The sequence below is a fragment of the Ictidomys tridecemlineatus genome, chromosome 14 (assembly GCF_052094955.1).
Source record: "Ictidomys tridecemlineatus isolate mIctTri1 chromosome 14, mIctTri1.hap1, whole genome shotgun sequence".
Classification (NCBI taxonomy): domain Eukaryota; kingdom Metazoa; phylum Chordata; class Mammalia; order Rodentia; family Sciuridae; genus Ictidomys; species Ictidomys tridecemlineatus.
The window spans coordinates 15,168,684-15,189,123 of record NC_135490.1 but is presented as its reverse complement, the minus strand read 5'-3'; the positions used below and the strand labels follow the sequence as shown (position 1 = coordinate 15,189,123).

The 20,440-nt window shown below is 42.3% G+C and overlaps 1 protein-coding gene and 1 long non-coding RNA gene across 6 annotated transcripts in view; both read right to left on the bottom strand.

The window, feature by feature from the left end:
* Positions 1-20,440, bottom strand: part of Csgalnact1 (chondroitin sulfate N-acetylgalactosaminyltransferase 1) — a 305,396-nt gene that overhangs the window by 237,960 nt on the left and 46,996 nt on the right. The gene's annotated exons all lie outside the window — the stretch shown is intronic.
* On the bottom strand, positions 14,128-20,061 carry LOC120892737 (uncharacterized). Its single transcript, XR_005737507.2, has 3 exons — positions 16,262-20,061; positions 15,636-15,752; positions 14,128-15,333 (listed from the first exon to the last, which is right to left on the bottom strand). It is a non-coding gene; the product is annotated as an uncharacterized LOC120892737 (long non-coding RNA).

Genomic DNA, 20,440 nt, shown 5'->3' with positions numbered 1-20,440 from the left:
CCTCTTCCACACACCCACACACAGAAGATCAAAAGGAGCGCTCCTGCCATCCTACAGCCCCAGAACTTGCCCTTTCTCTGTTCTCCTTAGCACTCACTCCCACAGTTTCTACCAAAGTACTTACTAAGGCACATGGGGTTTGAGAGCCTACAGAGGATGTTGCTACAATTTGAAACAATATTTAAACAAAAGAGTCTAAATCACAGGTGAGCCACAGTTTCTCCCTGTGACTCGGGGCCACACTGCAACACAGCCTGAGTTCAGTGGCTGAGCTCCTGGACAAGCCTGTCTGCCTGCGTTGTTTGAGATCTGGTTTTTAGCAGCCTTTCTGGCATCCAGCAGTTAGGAAACACAGTCAGGTTCTGCGCTGGGAGGCGGGCACTGCAGGGAGGGCACCACAGGCCCGTAGCAGATCTCTGCCAACAAACCTGGATGAAGCCCCACACAGATGAGCTTGTCCTGTACACAACAAAAAGCAGGTGAAGTGAGTCTACCCTGAATATAGGATCCTTTTAAACAACTCTGGGGATCATTCTTGCCCCTCAGGCAGGATGGACAGGGTAGCTGACAAGCAGCTGGCTCTATCACAGGGCTGCAGTTAGATCGGGATATGTGATTGAATCTGCGCCGTGTGATTGACACTCTGGCTTCTGATGCCTTATAATAAATCTATAATAAATTCTACAAGTTCTGTGCATCCTACCTGATTTTGACCAATCACAATTACTATTCAGAGTCACCAGGCCCTCGCCACCTGCAGTTGTTATAGCATTTTACCAAAATTTTATATTCAGAAACCACTCCAAAAATGAGTTTCAAAAAGATAAGCAAGGTGAAAAAAAATGTAACAGTTAACAAACTATTAGAATTACTAAAAGAGTTTGGTAAGGTGTCAAGTTCTTTTAAAAAATAGCTTTTCTGCATACCAATGACAGCCAGTTAGAAAAGATTATGAGAGGGTGGCATAAGATCCCTTTCACAACAAAAATAAAAATAACTACCCAGAATGGAACATACAAAAAAAATTTGTCAAAGAGACCAAAAAGCATAGCAAGTACTTAAAAGGAAAATGGGGTAAAGAGATACCATATTTCTGGAAAACATAAATTAATATTAGATATATTTCAAGTCTTTATAAATTAGTCCAAAATAAAAACTAACCCAATTAAATCCCAACAGAATTTCTTTTTTCTATAGCTTGGCAAAAAAAATAAATAATAATAATAATAATAATTCTTAAGATCTGGAGCAATAAATATGTGAGAAGAGTCTGGATATTTTTTTTAAAATAAGAAAGCTATTGAGGGAAGAATCCCTTTTCTACTAAATATAAAACTGTATAACAAAGTTTAATGATGGAGTAATGGCCCAGCAATAGACAGATAGATCGATACAACTGAACAGAAAATCAAGAGGAGGATCAAAGTAGAAGTACGTAGTAATTTAAAATCAACAAAAAAACACATGAGTCAGCAGATGGTATTGCAGCAATTGGTTAAGACTTGGAAAAAATAATAATCGATTAGATCTCTACTCCAAAACAATCGCCAAATTAAACTCTAGGTCTGACAAAGACAACACAAGAAATAACAAAGTCATAGGAAGAAAATGCCAGTGAACATTTGTAATAGCACCCTGGAGTGGGTCAGGAATTGCTTCACTGCTATTGGGAAGTGATTCTCCACATCCCCAGAAGAGAGAAGAGAAAGGGAGAGATGCCTCCTTCCCTGGACATGCCTGGTGCCCAGTGAGGCTTCAGCAGAGGGCCCCTGGCCCTTGGGAGTGCAGAGCATTCTGTGAAGGAAGGGAGAGCCTGTTCTGGTGAGGGAGCCTTTGATGTAAACTCTCCTGGTCAACTGTCTGAGAAGACCTCCAAAGAAAGACAGAGACCTGATTCAGTAAGTCATTGCTTGACTCTTCTTTAGATATTCTGAAGTTTCTCCTTGTAAGTAAATATTCATTTAGGTACCTAATTTCATATGCATAGTTTTATATTCTTTTTTGTAAAGAGAAACCCAAATTGTCTCAGCTTCATGCTCCACGGGACCTGGATCTGTCCCTGCCCCCACCCTTTGCAGATATACTGCACTCACAGATGTTACACACAATCCATGTTACTGCAGCAGGAACACAGTTTGGAAAAGTCACTGCATAACTTCACTTGTAAAGCACGCACATTTATGGTGACAGTTAGGAGCAGAACCTTTGAAATCTGAAGTCAAGAAGACCCAGAGAAAAGGTCTAGAAAAATATACATAAAAGTGGTTATTTCCAGTGGCAAGATAATGAGAGGTTTTTTCCCTTTGCTTTTTCTTTGTATTTTCTGTCTTATCAGCAATGTGCACATACCATTTGAGAAGAAAAAAAAAATGGAAAAGGTTATTTGAAGATGATTCTTATTAGGATTAATTTGCTCTTAAATTAGTGTTAAAAGGCTGTTTTTTAAAGTGTAATTTCAAAGTAAACTATCTAGAACTGGCAACTTTAATGTGATTTGGGGAGCTGAGCTCTTTGGCTGTCACATGGGGCTGGAAGGGCTGAGGATGGATTCAGACAAGGTGAAATAAAACTGCTGTCACAGCCCCTAAGAATGGGATGCTCCGTGACATATGAAAGGGTTACATCCCAATAAGTCCATTGGGAGTTGAAAACATCGCCAATGAAAATTGCATCAACTGCCCCTGACCCACCAAGCACTCTAGCTCGGTGGCACAGTGCCCTGTTGGTTGTTTCCTCCATGATGATCAGGACTGATGGAGCAGCTCACTGCACTGCACAACATCACAAGGGGACCGAACCACATTGCACTAGCTCAGGAAAAGATCCAAATTCAAACTTCAAGGTACAATTTCTACTGATTGCATATCACTTTCGTGCCATCATAAAGTCAAGAAATCCCAAATTGAACCATTTAAACTCAGGGACCATCTGTAGATCATGCTTCTTGGCCTTCTTTGCAGAACTTGGTGTTGTCTCACATGCAGATTAAATGTAAGAATGTTCAGCCTTCCCGTCCTTGATCTCCAGGTGATGGAACTGGGCATGAACCACATGTCCCCAGAGAGCTCAGAAGAGGTCTGTGGTGGTACCTGCTGCCAGGTGGCAACTGTCCTTGCTCAAACATGCTTCCCCTGCGACTCCTCCTCTCAGTTCTTCTGAATCTGGTGGTGGGTGTGATGTTTCAGTAAAGGGTGATTTATTGCAAGCCAACTTCCACAAAACCAACCCGAACTAGTGGGAAGAGGTGGTTTTGGAGACCACAGTTTAAGTTCTACTTGGGCTAGTTAATAGCCATATGACCTAGGGCAAGTCACTTAATTTCATTGAGAGTATTTGATCACCTGCAAAAGTGTGGTAATGGGATCTACCAATGCTCATGTATCAAAGTCATCATGTATAGACACTCTCTGGGATGAACTATGGAGGGTCCCACAAGTGTAAAACCTTTAGTGATGACAACTTTTAGAGCAATGACTCCACAACTAATTGTTTTCTCTCGGCTAATGGGAAATGGCAAATATCGGTGGTAGGCTTTGTTGTCTACCCAGGACACTAAGGAGGATCCCCCGGAAACAGAACCAAAAGAGAGTTAGAGACAAGTGGCAATGTGGAGCTGCATGGGGTGGTCTCTATATCAGTCAGGAGTCTTGTGATAATAAGGGACAAAACTAATACTTGCCAGTTTTAGAACAATTAAAATAGCAAAACATCATGACCACTTCATTCACAGGCGGCAGTGCTTTGGAAGGTCACAAAAGCTCACCATGGTTTTGGGAATAACACTGCTGCTGCTGCTGCTGCTGCTGCTACAAACACATTTTTTCCTCTGCATTGCTTGCTCAAGATCCTCCATTCCAGAGAGATGTATTTGATTGGCTGTCCCAGGAGGTGCATCTATGCCTAGCCATAGCAAATGCTCGCCTCTAAGACTACAAATAAAGGAGAGTCCCAGATATGAAATAGCAGCAGAAAATAAAAATACATGTCCACATGCCACACGCAGTTCATGCATGAACACTGACCACATCATAACAGCTTAGACACTGTGGTCAGTTTAGGGCTGTTATGGTTTAGAAGTGAAGTGTGCCCCCAAAAGCTCCTGTGTTGACATGGGAATATTCAGAGGTGAGACGATTCGATTATGAGAGCTGGGACCTAGTGGAGCCATTCTAGTTTGGACTGACTGGATGGTAACTGTAGGCAGGTGGGGCAGGGCTAGAGGAGGTGGGTCACTGGGACATGCCCTGAAAGGAAAGGTGCAGCTTGCAGCCTCCCTGTGGCCCCTTCTCTCTCTCTCTCTCTCTCTCTCTCTCTCTCTCTCTCTCTCTCTCTCTATCTATCTATCTACCTATCTCTCCCTCCCTCCCTCCCTCTTTCCCTGCTTCCTGGCTGCCATGAACTAAGCAGCTGTCCCCCACCACACCCTTCCACCACAATGTGCGGCTTCGCCTTAGGCTCAAAGCAATGGAGTTGGCTGACCATAGACTGAACATCTGAAACCGTGAGCCCCAAATAAACTTTTCCTCCTCTAACTTGTTCTTGCCAGGTATTTTGGTCAAAGCAATGAAATGCTAAATAATAGGAGTTTTTTGCTCCCTCTCCCTCAAGCCCTACATAGTGTAAGAGAGACAAGATGGCAAGGACATTTCAGGAGAGTAAAACCCCAGAAATGGATAACATCAGCCCAGTAACCACCATGGAAAAATAACAGGGGATACTCCAGCAATCATGGTTGCCAGAACAGACATGGGATTCACAGTGGGTCACGCTCTCTCCCTTCTCTAACTCCCTGTCCCACTTGTTAACATAATGTCCATCTCTCAAGCTTGGCACAAAGATTTCCGTCTAGGACAAAATCATATAGAACCATGAAAGTAGTATACTAGGAAATGCAAACCAATGAAGGTTTATTTTTCAGAAATCCTTCTATATTATTTAAACATTATTATGGTGGCTTGTATATATCATCATTGTCTTTAGGAACTTTGTATGAAGAATGGCAGAAATGCACACAGGATAATTATGTCTGTTACTTTTGCTCTATCAGAATGCAGCAGACATTATCAAGGGCTCTAAGCTACCAGTGTGCTTTTATTCCAGATTGGAATCCCAAGTGCTCCTTGACAAATTCCTTGGCCAAACATTTAAGCATCCGTCTCCATGTATCATCATTTAGCATATACCCTTCCTCTACTAAGTAGGAGCACCTAGGAATTACACATAAAATTTTCCTCATCCTTTGTTTTCATTATGAGCTTTGCTTTAGATAAGAGGGTAGTTGCTCTGAAAGAGATGCTCTATTGAAAACTATTAGACACTTGCATATCATGGCGATAATCTAAGCGCATGGTGGTGTACAGACATTGTACAAGTTATTAAAAGTTGAAATTAACTAAGCAGAAATTATTTTCATATAGCAGTTAATTAGCACAAATTATAAACTAGATTATATTACTCTCTTCATGTTGTATTCCTCAGACCATTACCACACTAATATGAATAATTCCTGAAATATCTTCAACCATTTCTCATGTGTCAAAGAAAATTTGGCTTCTAAAGACATGCAGTTTCAGCAATGAAACTCCATTCTCTTATTATTTACTCTAGTTAGTGGTTTTTACTCCTGAGAAAGAAAGAAAAAGACTACATAAAGAGAGTACTGTTATTACTGTGTCTATTACAACTGTAGATCACAAAGCAAAAAAATTATTGCAATTTTTCAATTGCTGACACTTCCAGGCCAATTTCTTGTATAAGTCAAAAAATGGGAAAATGACTGAAGCAGATACTACATGACCCTCAAAGGAGAAACAAGGTTTCTGAGGAAATGTAAACACCCACACCGGCCCACAAGACTACAAATAATCAGCTCTTTATATTTCTATTGTGCTTTCCAGTTTACAACTCTTAAAGTTTGGAAAGTGCTTTACAAAAGTGATTGATTCACAACCCTCAACTCACAACATCCTCCAAAGTAAATGTTCACTCCTCACTAACAGATGGATAGTTAGTTGTAACTGTGAGAGGAAACAACTCTGACGAGATACCTATTTAGTCCTTGAGACCATGAGTGGGACTTTCATGAAGCCTTCAAAGCCTGACGTCATTCTGTAGGCTGTTTTGCTTCAAAAGGAAAATAAAATTCTTTGGTACAGTCTCTGAGGTAAGCGTGATGAGAGGAAGTCATACCCCTATGGAGGTCACTAGGGATGGAAACAGCATCCATCAACACAGGGACACATTCTACAAAACATCTCCTTGCCAAGCAAAGGGCTACACCCTGAAAAAAGGAGGAAATAGGAGGTTGCAGGTAATCCCAGAAACCACATTAGAATTCTCCAGTTGTAAAGCAAATGCTTATCAAGTGTCTTGTGTATGCCACTCCACCAGAATGCCTGCACTTAAAAAAATATGGAATAGAGATTAAGTCACATAGCTGAATAGTAACAGTGCCTCCTTATACTTTGTATTGTCTCCTTCCCTTCACCCTATAAATTCTCTCATCCTAAAAAACAACAGGAGAAAAAGAAATACGTACAAAAGCTCTCTTGGCCCACTAGTTGCCTCTGGTTGTTGCCCCCTCTACTTGTCTCAGCTAAGCATTTTGAAAGCACTGTCGATCTCTGCTATCTCCACATCATCATCATCTTCCAATTATTCCTGGTAGGCCAGAGGGCTACCTACACTCCAAAACACTGCCCTTGCCAAGGTTACCCACGTCCACCATGTGCAAATCCGATGAACACTGTTCAGCACTTAACCTAACGGGGCCAAGACTGATTCCATTCGGCTACATAATTATGGATATCAATGCAGCTTCACCCTATCCACAAGTGATCAAGAGTCTTTCCTTTAGAAGCCACAGTTTGATAAGTTAAATGTCAGAGGCTCCTCACGGGGTGTGACAGTTTTAAAACATACCATCAAATTCTTTGACAGGTCTTTTGTTCTGTCGCCTACCATCCCCTCCCCTTCAATCTGAGCCCACCAATATAGCACAGCAGAAATGATGTCATGTAACTTCCAAGGCAAAGTCACACAAGACTGTATTATAGCTCTGCGCCTGCTTCTTTGGGGACAGCCACTCTTAGAACCGGATTATGGGAAAGCCCAGGCAGCCATGGAGCATCTTACATGAAGAGGTCTATTGGGAGAGGAACCAAGACCCCTGGCAATTCAGCCCCTGCTGAAACTCCTGGTCTGCAGCGAGTGCCAATTCCACAGCCATCTTGGAAATGGATTCTCCAGCACCCTGTTGAGTTACCCCACCTGACACTGAGCCGCAACACAAGACTTTTGTGCCACTCTGTGCTCTAATTACCTATTCTGGAACTTAGTGTAAGTGACCGTTTGGGGAAGGTTTGCTATGCAGCAATAAGTAACTGATATACAGGGCTACGTACGGCTCTGCAAGCCTCTGATTTCTACATTAAAATTCTAAAAGAATAGTGAGAATTTTCAAAGTATTAAACAATTAAATAACACTTAGAAGTCCCAACAGACCAAACCAAAACGGAGTCAATCAGGCCCAAGATCCATGTCTCCAAACCAAACTAAGTTGTTTTTCTCACCTTCCCTGAAATCAGGAAAGATGACAGCTCAGTCCCCCCAATAAGCCAGTTTTATCCAACACGATAAGGAAATCCCCTCTGCTCTAGCCTTTATAAGGAAATAAAGCTAAAGGGCCCTGATGTTGACCAACGCGCTGGTTGTTTTATGCCATTTCCTTGTTCTTGCTCAGGCGACCTTACAAAAACCAGCTCTTCTGCCATGCCCAATGGGAGCCTCTTCTCAATCTTGGGATGAGATACTTCCCAACTCGTGAATCACAAATAATCAAAGCCAATTGGATCTTTAAATTTGTTGAAAATGTGTTTTTCAACAAAACTCATATATGAAACACAATACTGTATTTTTAAAGTCAACTGAAAAATCACAGGCATAAATTTACCAGACTCTTAACAAAACTGTGCTTTAAAGAAGAGGTTACAAGCAGTTATTTTCTTCCTAAAATTGATTAGGCAATTAATACCCTTGGGATCAATTTTTAAAGTCACAGAAAGTGTAAATTTACCTCTTTAACTTTCAGAAGGCAATATTAACTGAATGTATAGCCAAGCAAGTAAAGCTGTTTTTAAATCTTTATTTCCTAGATTAATTATGTACATTATTATAAATTCATCAACTCTAATCTAATCCAGGTCTCAGGACATAGATTTCCCTACTTTGAGTCTTTTTCCCCCCTACTTTGGATCATAATTCTCTGATTCTGCAAAGGTGGTAAGATAGAAGCTTCTGTAAGTATGATATATGGAAGTATTAAATAGTAAAATAGCTCCCATTTCTCCTAACACAAAATTAGGCTACAGTTTACCAAAATGAAAAGCTAGAAACCATACATAAAACAGATTTTCTCCTCTATAAACAAAGCCCACTGGCAATAAACTACATGAGATATTCAAATTTGCTTGATCGTAACACTGCTGTTTAAAAATACATGACTGAAATTCACATTTGCAGTTTGCAGATGGAACAATAAAGATACTCTAAATTAATAATTAATATATGATTTAAATCCAGTAGGGAAGGAGATGGTGTGTTATACACACTGTACACCCTTTTTATCCTCCATGCCCTAGGTCTTCCTTGTTCGATAGGTAATTTGGGAAATTAAAGGTCAGGAATGAGGAAAAGAAATCACTACTCTGTGAAGGTCACTGGCCAAGCAACCATCAGTGTGGGAAACTGGATCATCTTAAATTTCATCCATTTATTCTGAAACACAATGCTAAGCAACAGGCTTAGTATTCTTCCTGGTGGGGAAGCACAGAAGCCTGAGTGTGAGGCAAGTGCCCCAGAGTGCAGGCACTAGGCTCCAGGTGACCAGCTGGCCCCTGGAAAAGCCCCAGCCAGATCCCTGCCAGCCATGCAAATGGTCTCTTTCTGACAGCCACTGAGCAGGGCTTCGCGGTCTCAAGGCCTCAGACCTCCCAGCCAGCCTCAGCTAGCGGGGGCATTTGTACCAAAAAGTAAAGGACCACAAATTGGACCCAATTTCTATAAAAATGTAACCCACCCATTCACTGTCACCCAATAATACAATTTAAGACAGACATTCACTAGGGCTACGGAAGACCAAAGTACAAATTCCACGGGGGGGGGGGGGGGGGGGGGGTCAGTGGTCTGGTCCACTGAGAGTGGTGGCTATTTGAGTCAGCTATTTCATTGCTGCTGCAACCAAAAGAACTTACAAGAACAATCAGAGGAGAAAAACTGGTTTGGGGGCTCATGGTTTCAGAGGGTCTCAGTCCACAGACCACTGACTCCATTCCTCGGGGCTCAAGATGAGGCAGAATATCATGATGGAAGAGTGTGGTGGAGGAAAGCAGGTCAGGACATGGTCACCAGGGAGCAGCAAGAGCTCCACTCAATAAGGACAAAATATATACCCCAAAGGCCCACACCCCAGGGGCCCACCTCCTCCAGCAACACTCTACCTGCCTACAGTTACCACTCAATTAATCTTTATCAGGCAATTAACACACTGATTAGGTGAAACCTCTCATAACCCAACCATTTCACCTCTAAACCTTCTTGCATTGTCTCACACATGAGCTTTTGGGGGATACCTAGTATCTAAAACCTAACAGTGGCCATCCAGTCCTGCAGCACTGCAGTCCTGATGATGCTCCCAGCCTGACCATGAGGAACAGATGGCCTACAGGGACTTGGCCAACTGACCCAAACGTCGACCTCCCACTACTGCTTTCTGGCCATGTGGCTTTGATGAAGGAACTTGGCCTCTCTGGGCCTCAGCTCTTCAGTTGCAGGATGGAGATAATACCTGCCTTGAACAGGGTGAACAGCAGCATATCAATGCAGCGAGTCTCCAGGTAGGTCCTGGACTAGAAGTGCCATGCAGAAACCAATGAGAAATGCAAATCCCTAGGCCCTACCCTAGACCCACTAAATCTAAATGGACTGGGAGAGCTAAAGGGTGAGGACCTGCATTTTAACAGGCCTTCTAGGTGAGTCTGGGTCATACTGACCTTTGAGAACCACTGAGCTACTGTCTTAAAGCTTAGTTGCCATTGTTAGAAATAGCCTACCTCATCCTTTCTCTGCAATGCAGATAACAATGTTCTACTTGCAGTGTGTTCCGTGACTATCATCATGGCAGTGAAGATGGTGATAATGATGAGGATAAAAGTGGCAGTTTCTCTATCTAGAGTGACTGGAAGAGGGACAGGGACCAGAAGATGTCCTAATTCATGGCTGAGAATTTATGACTAACTCTGAAGAGTGTTGCTTCTATAGCCATCCAGGACATAAAGGCATAAAGTGAGGTGTTTTTAATGCAGAACTTTATTCTATATTTGTCATGATGGAATTTTCCATCATTCACCCAGGAAGCATTAACCATTTAAGGGGTAGCGTTTTGAGAATCCAGCCACTGAGACTTTACCTGGCGGTAGGAAGAATGCCTGGATCCTGAAAAGGATCCTTTGTCTCCACATCTGGCTGAGCTTCCAACAGCCCAAACAATGAGTAGTCACTTAACCCAAGAAGGGCTCTGAGTAGATAGGGGTACAAGCCCAAGTCTTGGAAGACCCAGGGAATCTCAGGCTCTGGGTTCCTTAACATTTCATGGAAGCTTTCTGTCTCTCCCACTGGAGGAACCACTAGAACATGGCCTCCAACCAGCACACTTGCCAGGAGTGTCTCCAACCCTAACCTTCCTTGTGCCTATGTATCAAGCATTTGCCTGTTCGTTCTCTGATTCATTCCCTGCCCTTTACCTGCAAACTACATTTTCTAGATCACTTGCCAACTAGCTCCAGCTAGGTTTGGGTGGAAGACTGGGGGATGCAGAGAAAGATGGAGCCTGAGCATCTCCTTCCCTTCCTCCCTCTGCTGTTTATGACCTCCTCAGCAGTGACGCTATGGTTTGAATGTGCCCTCCAAAGTTCAGGTGTTGGAAACTTTCTCCCCAATGCAAGTGTTGAGGAGCAGGATCTCTAAGAGGTGACGAGGTTCTGAGGGTGGAGGAATGGATTAATGCTATGATCATAGGAGTAGGGTCATTATTGAGTGAGTGGGTACCTTATAAAGAATGAGTTCATCTCCCTTCCTTCTCTCTCACACCTTCTCATCTTCATCACGGAATGCTAGCCCCTTGGACTTGGACTTCCCAGTTGCCAAACCATGAGCCAAACAAATTTCTGTTTATCATAAATTACCAAGCTGGGATATTCTGTTATAGCAGCACAAAACAGACTAAGAGAGGTGGCTTTATCTTTTTTTTTCATGGTTCCAGCTCTGCCAGACAGTCTTCCCTCCATGGTTCCAGATGCTTCTGAGATCCTCCAAATATATCCAACTCTTGGCTTCTGGTAATACCACCACCTCCTCTCTCTGTTCCACCAGGCTTTGTGTTGTAGTGGCTTCCTGCTGTCATGAATCTCGGAGTGAAGTCATCCCTGTTTGGTTTGTTGGATATTTCAAAGATCATCATAACTAAGTCCCTGCGTTAAGGTTATTCTGTTTGACGGTACAGGCCATGACCAATGCAGCCCTCCGTCTTGACCAGGTATTACCTAAGACCTACCCAGCTGACTCAGTTCCTTATCTGAGACTTTTCCTGGACCTGTCTTCTCCAGGGAGCCCCTGTTCACTTCTAGATCTTTAATTCTTACCTGTTTGTGAGCAACCAATTTTGACACCACCCATGTGACTGTGTCCTGACCCAGCGTAAGCCCTGACCACCTAGACTTGCTACCCCTCCAACTCCCGCTCTCCTGGGGCCAGCCAACCTCCACTGATATCTTCCATCTGACACTCCCTGAACTCAGTGTATACCGTTTTGCAAACATCTAAGTCAATTCCAGGCAAAGGGACATTTTTAACTTGAAAATAACTACATAACTGGCCTGAAACTCACCTGGTATTTTCATAAGTTTCTACTTCTTTTTTGGCTACAAAGGCACAACAGATGTACAAACTAGAATCAGAACACAGTGTTCCAGAAAATGATTATGCTCTTGGCAACTACCCACATAAGTGCAGTAAGTACAGTATAATGACAGTCCTCCCTGGATGCTTCTTGTTTTGTAGAGAGATTGGTCCCATTTCAAGTCTTGCCTTCCAAAAGGAACCGTTGAACCATCCTTAACAACTAACCTTAGAAAGCTCAACTCTCTTAATTAATGTTTCAAAAAGTTAAAAAAAAAAAAAAAAAACAGAGACAACCGCATATAATGAAGACCGTGGTGTTGCTGACTTGGGAGTGGAGCCAGGACTGGCAAACGCAGTGACTTTTCTAAGCCTCCAACACTATATTTATCCTTGTTTCATACTGCACTGTGGCTTTGGAAATATGAAATGAGTGCCCATGAGGTCTTCTAGAATAGGGAAGGGCATGGGTTTCCTTAACTGTGAAGTGAGCTGCTGGAAGGGATCAACCACCTTAACATGGGCTTCTGAGCCCTTCTTGATTGCTCAGCTATTCCCAGTTTACCCTTAAGAAAATGCAGGCAGCTATCCGAGATGCAGCCATATCAAGGAAAAGAAAGGAAAGATAAAACCCAGGCACAGTTTTGCAGGTTGTTTTCTAAAGCAACCCATTGCACAAATGTGCAAAGCACTGCATTAGTTTGTAGCAGGCTTCCCGGGCAGCCCAGACGGTCCACCAAGGCACCATGTCTGTAACTAGCAGCCAAGATCCCTCTCATCCAACAAACCCTGAGATGACACCCGGTGCCCACAGGCCAGCACAGCCCCCCACCTAAGGCTTGCTGCTCCTCTGCTCGCTCGTATTCGGACACCAAGAGGTTCTAGTAACGTAAAGGCACTGTTCATGGTGATGTAGGATCCCAATAAAAATCTGCCTATATAAACGTCAATCAAAATGCATTGGTTCCTAAAACCACGGGCTTCATTTCAAGTTTCTACAGAATTGGAAATCATTTGAATCACAGGGTTTTAATTTAATTTGAACATCTCTTATTTCTTCCCATTCAAGTGCCTGGATGGTTTCATCCCTAAAAACCTAAGAGGAGGAAACAAACTGGCAAGTTTTAGCATTTGAGTTTGGCATTGCTGGTTCCCGTCTCCGCCGCACCATTAACTCACCATATGACAAGAGTGTGTTTCACGGTCTCTCTCTTGGCCTCAGTTTCTTCCTTGTACAATGAGGAGGTCATAAGGTCAAAGATCCCTTCCAGGTCTAAAATGCTCACATTTAATTGACTATACAAGTGATTCCAGAATAATAACTTAAGAGAGGCAGATTTAATTCAAGGCAAAATTAAAATATGATGGAATTTAAAAAAAAAAAAACACTGGCTTTTAGATTTCTAAAATTATTTTAGAGGAAAGCCTGTGAATTTAAAAGGAACAACAATGTCAAGACAAAGGAACATGGGTGATTTAGAATCGCCTCCAAAAGTGACTAATGTTTCACATGATGTAATGCACGTGTTAAAAAAAAAAAAACAACTGGAGTCAAAAGCTTCTTCCTTCAGTACAGAAAATTTTGTAATATTTCTAAGTGATCTAGCCTGACAGCCTTTGAGGAAGAAAAAAATCAAGCATTGCGCTGCATGAGATTTCCTTCTGTCACCAGGCCATTAGAGCTAATGAAAAACGATGGCATTGTTAAGAGTTATTTATAGTTTCTTCTTAATAAAATGAAAAATGAACAGGAAAACACTCTGAATATAAATTTTTAAAGACTTTAAAGACCCAAACCAGTAGCAAAAATATATGTGTAGACACAGGCCTCCAAACAGCCTTTTATTTATTTATTATTTATTTTTTATGTGCAGGAAGGATTGATGAGGGTAACTGCTGAGCTTTCCTTTCTCCCCAGCATCATGAATAAATAGATATCCTGTATCCCAACCCACTGCCATCAGGAATTTTAGATCCAGACAATAAAAAAAAATATATTCTATCTCCAATCCATTGTAGTTTCTACAGTTTATACTAAAGAAACACTGGCTGACCCCCATATATTCTAGGAAAGCAAGATGCAGTTGTGTGTCATATATTTAAAGTCACTTACCTTCAAACCAACCAACTATTCATTCTATTAAACCACATTTAGAAAAAAAAAAAAGAAAGAAAGAAGAAAAAAACATAATTTATTAAGCACCTACTGGGCTCAGTGCTTTAAAAAAGTTTATCCCATTTAATCAGACAAGTGTGCCCAAAACATGTCTATAGTTTTAAATTTCCCAGTCTGTCACAGTGTAGAATGGTAATAACAGCAATATTGTTATTGAGTTAACACCTTGGAGCAGTGGTCAGCCAGCTTTTCCAATACAAAGCCAAACACCAAATATTCCAAGCTTTGTGGGACAAGGGGCAACATTGAAATACTTATACAACACAAGGGCAAACCATAGCCTCAAATTTGATGTCGATAAAATTCAAAATAAGTAACAACAATTCAGTGGAATTTTTTATAATACTGGCCTACTAATGAGGAAGAATGGAAATCTTCTGGGTGAGATAACATTTATATTAATTGGGGTTCAAAGTGAGTGCTCCCTATTATCAGACTGCAAATGTGCATCTGTAATGGTTATTCTTCTCAGGAGCCACATAAAACACAGGCAGCTGGCTAGATGCACTTGTAGTTTGTGGACCTTGCTTTAGACCTTATGAAATTCTTTCACTAGTTTTCCATTCAACTACTACTAATTTCATTCTTTGAGTTACTCCTTCAAAAATATTTGATGCATATGTACTATGTGCCAAGTGCTTTCCTGAACCACGTGGTTGCTAAAATGGGCAGGAGGCAGGCCGGTTCCTGTACCAGGGATAGAAATCAGGTCTCTCCTCCAGGGATTCACTGTTTACTAGGAGAGAGTGACATTTATCACACAAATGGCACAGAATAGATGGCACTCCATGATGAATCCCACAATTTCACCTCTGGGTCTGTACCGACAGGTATTGACAGCAGGGTCTCGGAAATATTCGTGGGCTCAGGCTCACAGCTACACTCATCACCAGAGCCGAGGGGTGGAAGCAACCCAAGTGTCCACAAAAGAATGAACGGATGCACACGACGAAATATTAAAAAAAAAGAAATTCTGAGACATGCGTCAACATGGGCGAAGCCTGAGGGCAGGATGCGAAGTGAAATAAGCCAGTCACAAGAAGAAAAATGCTGTTTGATTCCCCTCGTAGGAGGGGCCAGGAAGAGGCATATTCACAGGTATGGAAAATAGAATGTGGTTCCCAGGGGTGGAAATAATTAGTGTCCAATGGGGACAGTTTTCACCTTGTAATTTTAAGAATTCTGGAGATATATGGTGGTGAAGGCTGCAAAAAAGACAAAAAAAAAAATGTGAATGTGGTTAATGACACTAAACTGCACCCTTGGTAACTATTAACCTGGTACAACTTTATGTTGTGTGTGTTTCACCACAGTGAACAATAAAGCATAGGCCTTATCTATCGTTTTAAAATTAGGAACAAGGCACAGAAAGATCAAGTCCCTTTTCTAGTGACATAAATCATCTACTGGGCCCATAGCCTCCCCTTCTAGGTGTGCCATCTTCTCAGTGCTTGTGGGTTTGCTTCCAACTTTGACCTTTGAACGTGAGGTCCGCCAGTCCCCATACCTGTGGCCCTGGAGACCTTCCTGATGTATAATCCCAGGCTGGTGACGTCTCTCCTCCACAGAATCGGGCTAATCACTTTCCTTCTCTGCACCTGGAGTGTTTTACGTTAGTGTCGACCTGTCGGGGGGGTGGAGGGAGGAGAAACCGGGCACAGACCAGATGACAAAGCCCTCCTCGGCATGGACCAGGCAGCACCCAGAGTACACTGTCAGGCATAAACTAAACTCCCTGTCTCCAACTTTAAAACATCGTATGTCCCCACCTTTCTGTTAACTGTCTCTATCTTCTTAAAACTCTTAAAACCCAAAACTCAAACAAATGCTAAAAATTAGATTATTAGACTAGCCGACAATGTCAATTTGGGAGAATATGATGAACTGCTAACTTAGAAAGGTTCCAACCGGATTCCTTAAAAAGCTAGAGACAGTCTTCCTAGAGTGAGGTCCCACTGGGGCGTGACCACCCTCCCCTTTTTTCTTAGTCACAAACATTCTATTCTGGAACTGGGCAAACTTTCTTGAAAGAAATTATCTTTCCCAACATCTGCTGAATATAGGGATGGCCCATGAGATGTCAGTGGAAGTCCTAAGGTTGGTTTTTAGAGAAGAGTTTGAAAAGGCGCTTACTCAACTTATGGGTAGCCTTTTGGCATTCCACCCTATCTTCTTCTCCCCCGTTGAGACAGATGTGTGGCTGGAGCTGCCACACTTATCTTGAGCTCATGAAGAAAAGGAAACAAGAGAATTTCAGCTATCCTGATATCTTCAAGACACCAAAGCAGTGCTGTCAACAGGCCATCTCCAGCCTTCTTATTAAGAAAATAAATCCGTAGGAGTTTAAGACCATGTAGTTGGGGGTCAGTTACTCCCAGGCTTTCCATCTCAGACCCTGTCACACTCCTCTCTGGCTGCCTGGAGGCCCATCTTCTCCCATCCCTCCCCCATCTCCATCTACCTACCCACACCAGACCTGCTCCTCAAAACCCACTTCAGTGGGTGCTAACTCATAGGTAGATAGGAGAAATGAGTTCAGGTGCTGTGCTGCACAGAAGGGTGAATAATAATAATAATAATAATAATAATAATAACAACTATAGTTTTTAAAGCTAGAATTTTCAAATGTTTCATCACAAAGAAATGAGAAATGTTTAAGGAGATATATATGTTTAGCTTATTTGAACATTACACAACGTATATGTATTTTGAAACATCACATGGTACCCCATAAATGCGAACACGTTCATGGGTAATTAGAAAACTAAATATATATTTTTAAAAGATAAAATGAAGAAAAGCAAAAATTTTTGGATTAATATATAAAGGACATGTCATTATTGTACAGTGGAATATCTGATCCGAGAGTGGGCATATTCTTCTATTTAACTTTCTATTCAAGCTGTTTTATTAAAATGATTATTCTTTTCATAAAAATGTAATAAAATCTTAAAATGAAATTCATAGGGAAGAAAAAAAAGAGCTCAAGACCCACGGCTCACAGGCCTCACTAACCGCTCCTTCCGGACAATGGCCGTGGATCTACTTCTGGAGGAAATGTCCTGGGCTTCAGGGTCTCCCCAAGGAGAACAGTCCTGAGCAGTCCCCACGTGGACCAGGGCCAAGGATGGGACCCCCTCACCTCCTACTCCCCATCCCACTTCTAATGTGCTTTCATTTTCCTTTGTAGGTCATGGAACCAAAATGATCCCCATGGACGTCAACTAAAATTACTCCACGAATAGGAGACTTATCACCTAAGGATGCATGAGGAAAAGGAGGAAGAGAAGCCATGAGAAAGTGCTTATCTGTGCCTGTGGGGCCACCCAATACGAGGCCACTGCCTCTCTGACCTATTGAACCCCAACAGCCCAAGTCAGACCAATCCAGGAGGCCACCGGCTCCAGGTTGATACCTCTTAAGAAGGGCTTTATCTCTTATGGGTTTTTTTATCACTCCCAACAGGCGGCTGGCCAGATGTGCTTGTAGTTTGTGGACCCTTGCTTTAGACCTTATGAAATTCCTCCGGAAACTGGAGGACTGATTACTCTGGACTACAGGCACCTTGCACAGGAAAACCCAAGTTCAATCGATACAAAGAATTCTCCCATGACTTAGAGGTCACATGATGGAGACACAGTTACCAGATTCATTTACTCAGAAGGAATTCTCAACCAAGTCATGCACAATATCCAAACCTAGAGCTCCTTGGTCTGGTTAATCTCGGCTCCCCCAAGGGACGTCACAACTAACAGTCTTCAGGAAATTGGCATTCACTGACTTTTCCCCTCATCTCACACAGTGTGCATGGATACTGCTGCCCCATCTCTCCTAACAGCTCTCAGCTCCATGAGGGCAGCACCTGTCTCTTAGTTGCTATTTTAGACCTCAGTAAGCCCAATTCACAACACGGCACATGGGTTGTTGTTTTTCTTTTTCTTTCTTTCTTTCTTTCTTTCTTTCTTTCTTTCTTTCTTTCTTTCTTTCTTTTTTACGTTTTTGATGAATTAAAGGAGGGGAATGCTCTGAATTAACCACATTTAGTGGCTAATTAGGCAATTCAGTTGCTCCTTCTCACCCTCTTCTCTCCCTCCTTTCTCTCTCTCCATTTCCCCCAACCTCTGAAAAACAAAGCACTAGAGGAATATGCTGCCTAAAAACAGAGAAGAAAGTGTTTGAATAACACACTCTCTGGGTGCCCTGTTTTATAGTTCTCAATAGAGGAGAAATTTTTAGTGGCATACACTAACGCTAGCTTTTTAATTTAAAAGCAGATTTCCACTAAATCAAAACCAGAACAAGAGTACACCTCACATCTGTCATATGATAACAAGTGTGGTTAAGGACCTGGGGAACTGGGAATCGTTATCCACTGCTGGTGGGCATGTAAATTGGTGCAGCCATAATGGAGAACAGTATCAAGCTTCCTCAAAAAGTTAAAAATAGAGCTACCATATGATCCAGTAATCTCATTTCTGGGTATTTATCCAAAGGAAATAAAATCACTTTCTCGAAAAGACATCTGCACTGCTATGTTCACAATAGCATTGTTTACAATAGCTAAGACATAAAAACAACCTAAGCGTTCCTGGATGGATGGATGGATGGATGGATGGATGGATGGATGGATGGATGGATGGATGAAAAAAATATGGTCTGTGCCTACAGTGGGATTCTGAAAAGGGGGCACTTTCATGGCTGCTGTGGTGCATGAACCAAAGTCTGGCTCAGTCCATATCTGTGTTGTCACCAACAGAATTTCCTCTGCATCCTCAAAGGAAGTGTTACTTCCTAAAAGGAAAACAGCAGCGGAGGCCAGCTGAAACCTAGGGGAGCACTCAGGCCACCGCAGTGCGGATGGTCAGGCAGTTGAAAAACGCAGGCACTAAAATCAGAACCTGGAAGACACTGAATCAGGTTTAAAGGAGTCCACAAAACACCCAGAAGCACCTCACTCAGCCTCCAACCACCAGGAGTGAAGAGGAATCATTTTAATGGGGGAAGAAGGTACAGCAGGAATAAATGTCAGCTGCAAGCAGCCCGGGGCTTGTAGAGGTCAGGAGCCTCTGGAGGTTCAAGGTGCCAGCACCGGGTGGCATGCCCCCACTTCCCTTCCTTGCAACACAGGGACAGTCCTCAGGCTAAAAATATTTCTCAGTAGGAAAACTTACAACCCCAGGGATGTGTGAGAAACAGGAAGGAAGGAGGCCGGGGAAGCTCTCACCAGCACAGCCCACCCATCCTCCCGACTTTCTGATATACTGAGACCAAAATAACCCAAGTCAGGTAAATCCAGAAGGTAGCGCAAGAGAAAAGCGGCAAGAGGTTGAACAGTATTTGAAAACACCCACAATGTCAATGGAAATACCGGTGCTGGAGCCAGGAAATTCTTGGTTGGTTGACAGATCAAGCAGTTCTGTGTCCCAAAGCACTGTGTAATTAAGCTTAACAAATTACAACGTTTACATCCCAGTGAATAGCTCTGTGAACTCAGGGACCCAATAAAACCATAGTAGCCAACTGATTTACCCCATTATTTCCTTTAACATTGCCCAATTTAAGATAATGGTGCATGTGCAATAGGTCAGAGGTGGTAAGAACGGTAACTCACCGCCTGCAACTAACCGTGTCAGAGATGGGAGCCATTTTTATTTAAAGAGTCACTGTTCAAATGGGGAGTTGGGAAGAAGATCATTCTGGAATAGGGGTCTCCTACAATTATCACACAAACCACTACATTGTTGAGCGTAAAAGGAGTCTCTATTAATAATTATACTGAGACCACTAATACAAATCGAGACTGTCACAGACAAAGTGCAAGGTATAAAATCACCCTCCTCTGGGGACACACACAAACAAAATCCAGTGATGGAGAACTAGACAAATACTATATGTTTACCTAACATGCTTTTTTAAATCTGCAAAAAAAAAAAAAAAAAAAAAAAAAAAAAAGCTTAAAACTACATTAGAAATAAATAACAAAAATTCACTGTATCAAAGAGGAGCTAAGCAGGAAAAGAACAAAGGTAGGTGCTGAGCAGCCGGAAGGGAGGTGGCACTGGAGGGAAGCAGTTTAGTTGGGCTCTGAGGGCAAGTGTAACAGGTCACGTGACTGGGTTTCATTTATATGTTTGAATTGTTAAAATATGCAAATGGCCTCCTGAATGCATCCAGTTATGAAGCAGCCATGGTTTGGATGTGGTTTGTCCCCCAGAAAACTCATGTTGAAATTTGCTCCTAATGTCACCATGTTGAGAGGTGATGGACCTTTAAGAGGAGTCCAGGTCATGTGCCACCACCCTCCTGAAGGGT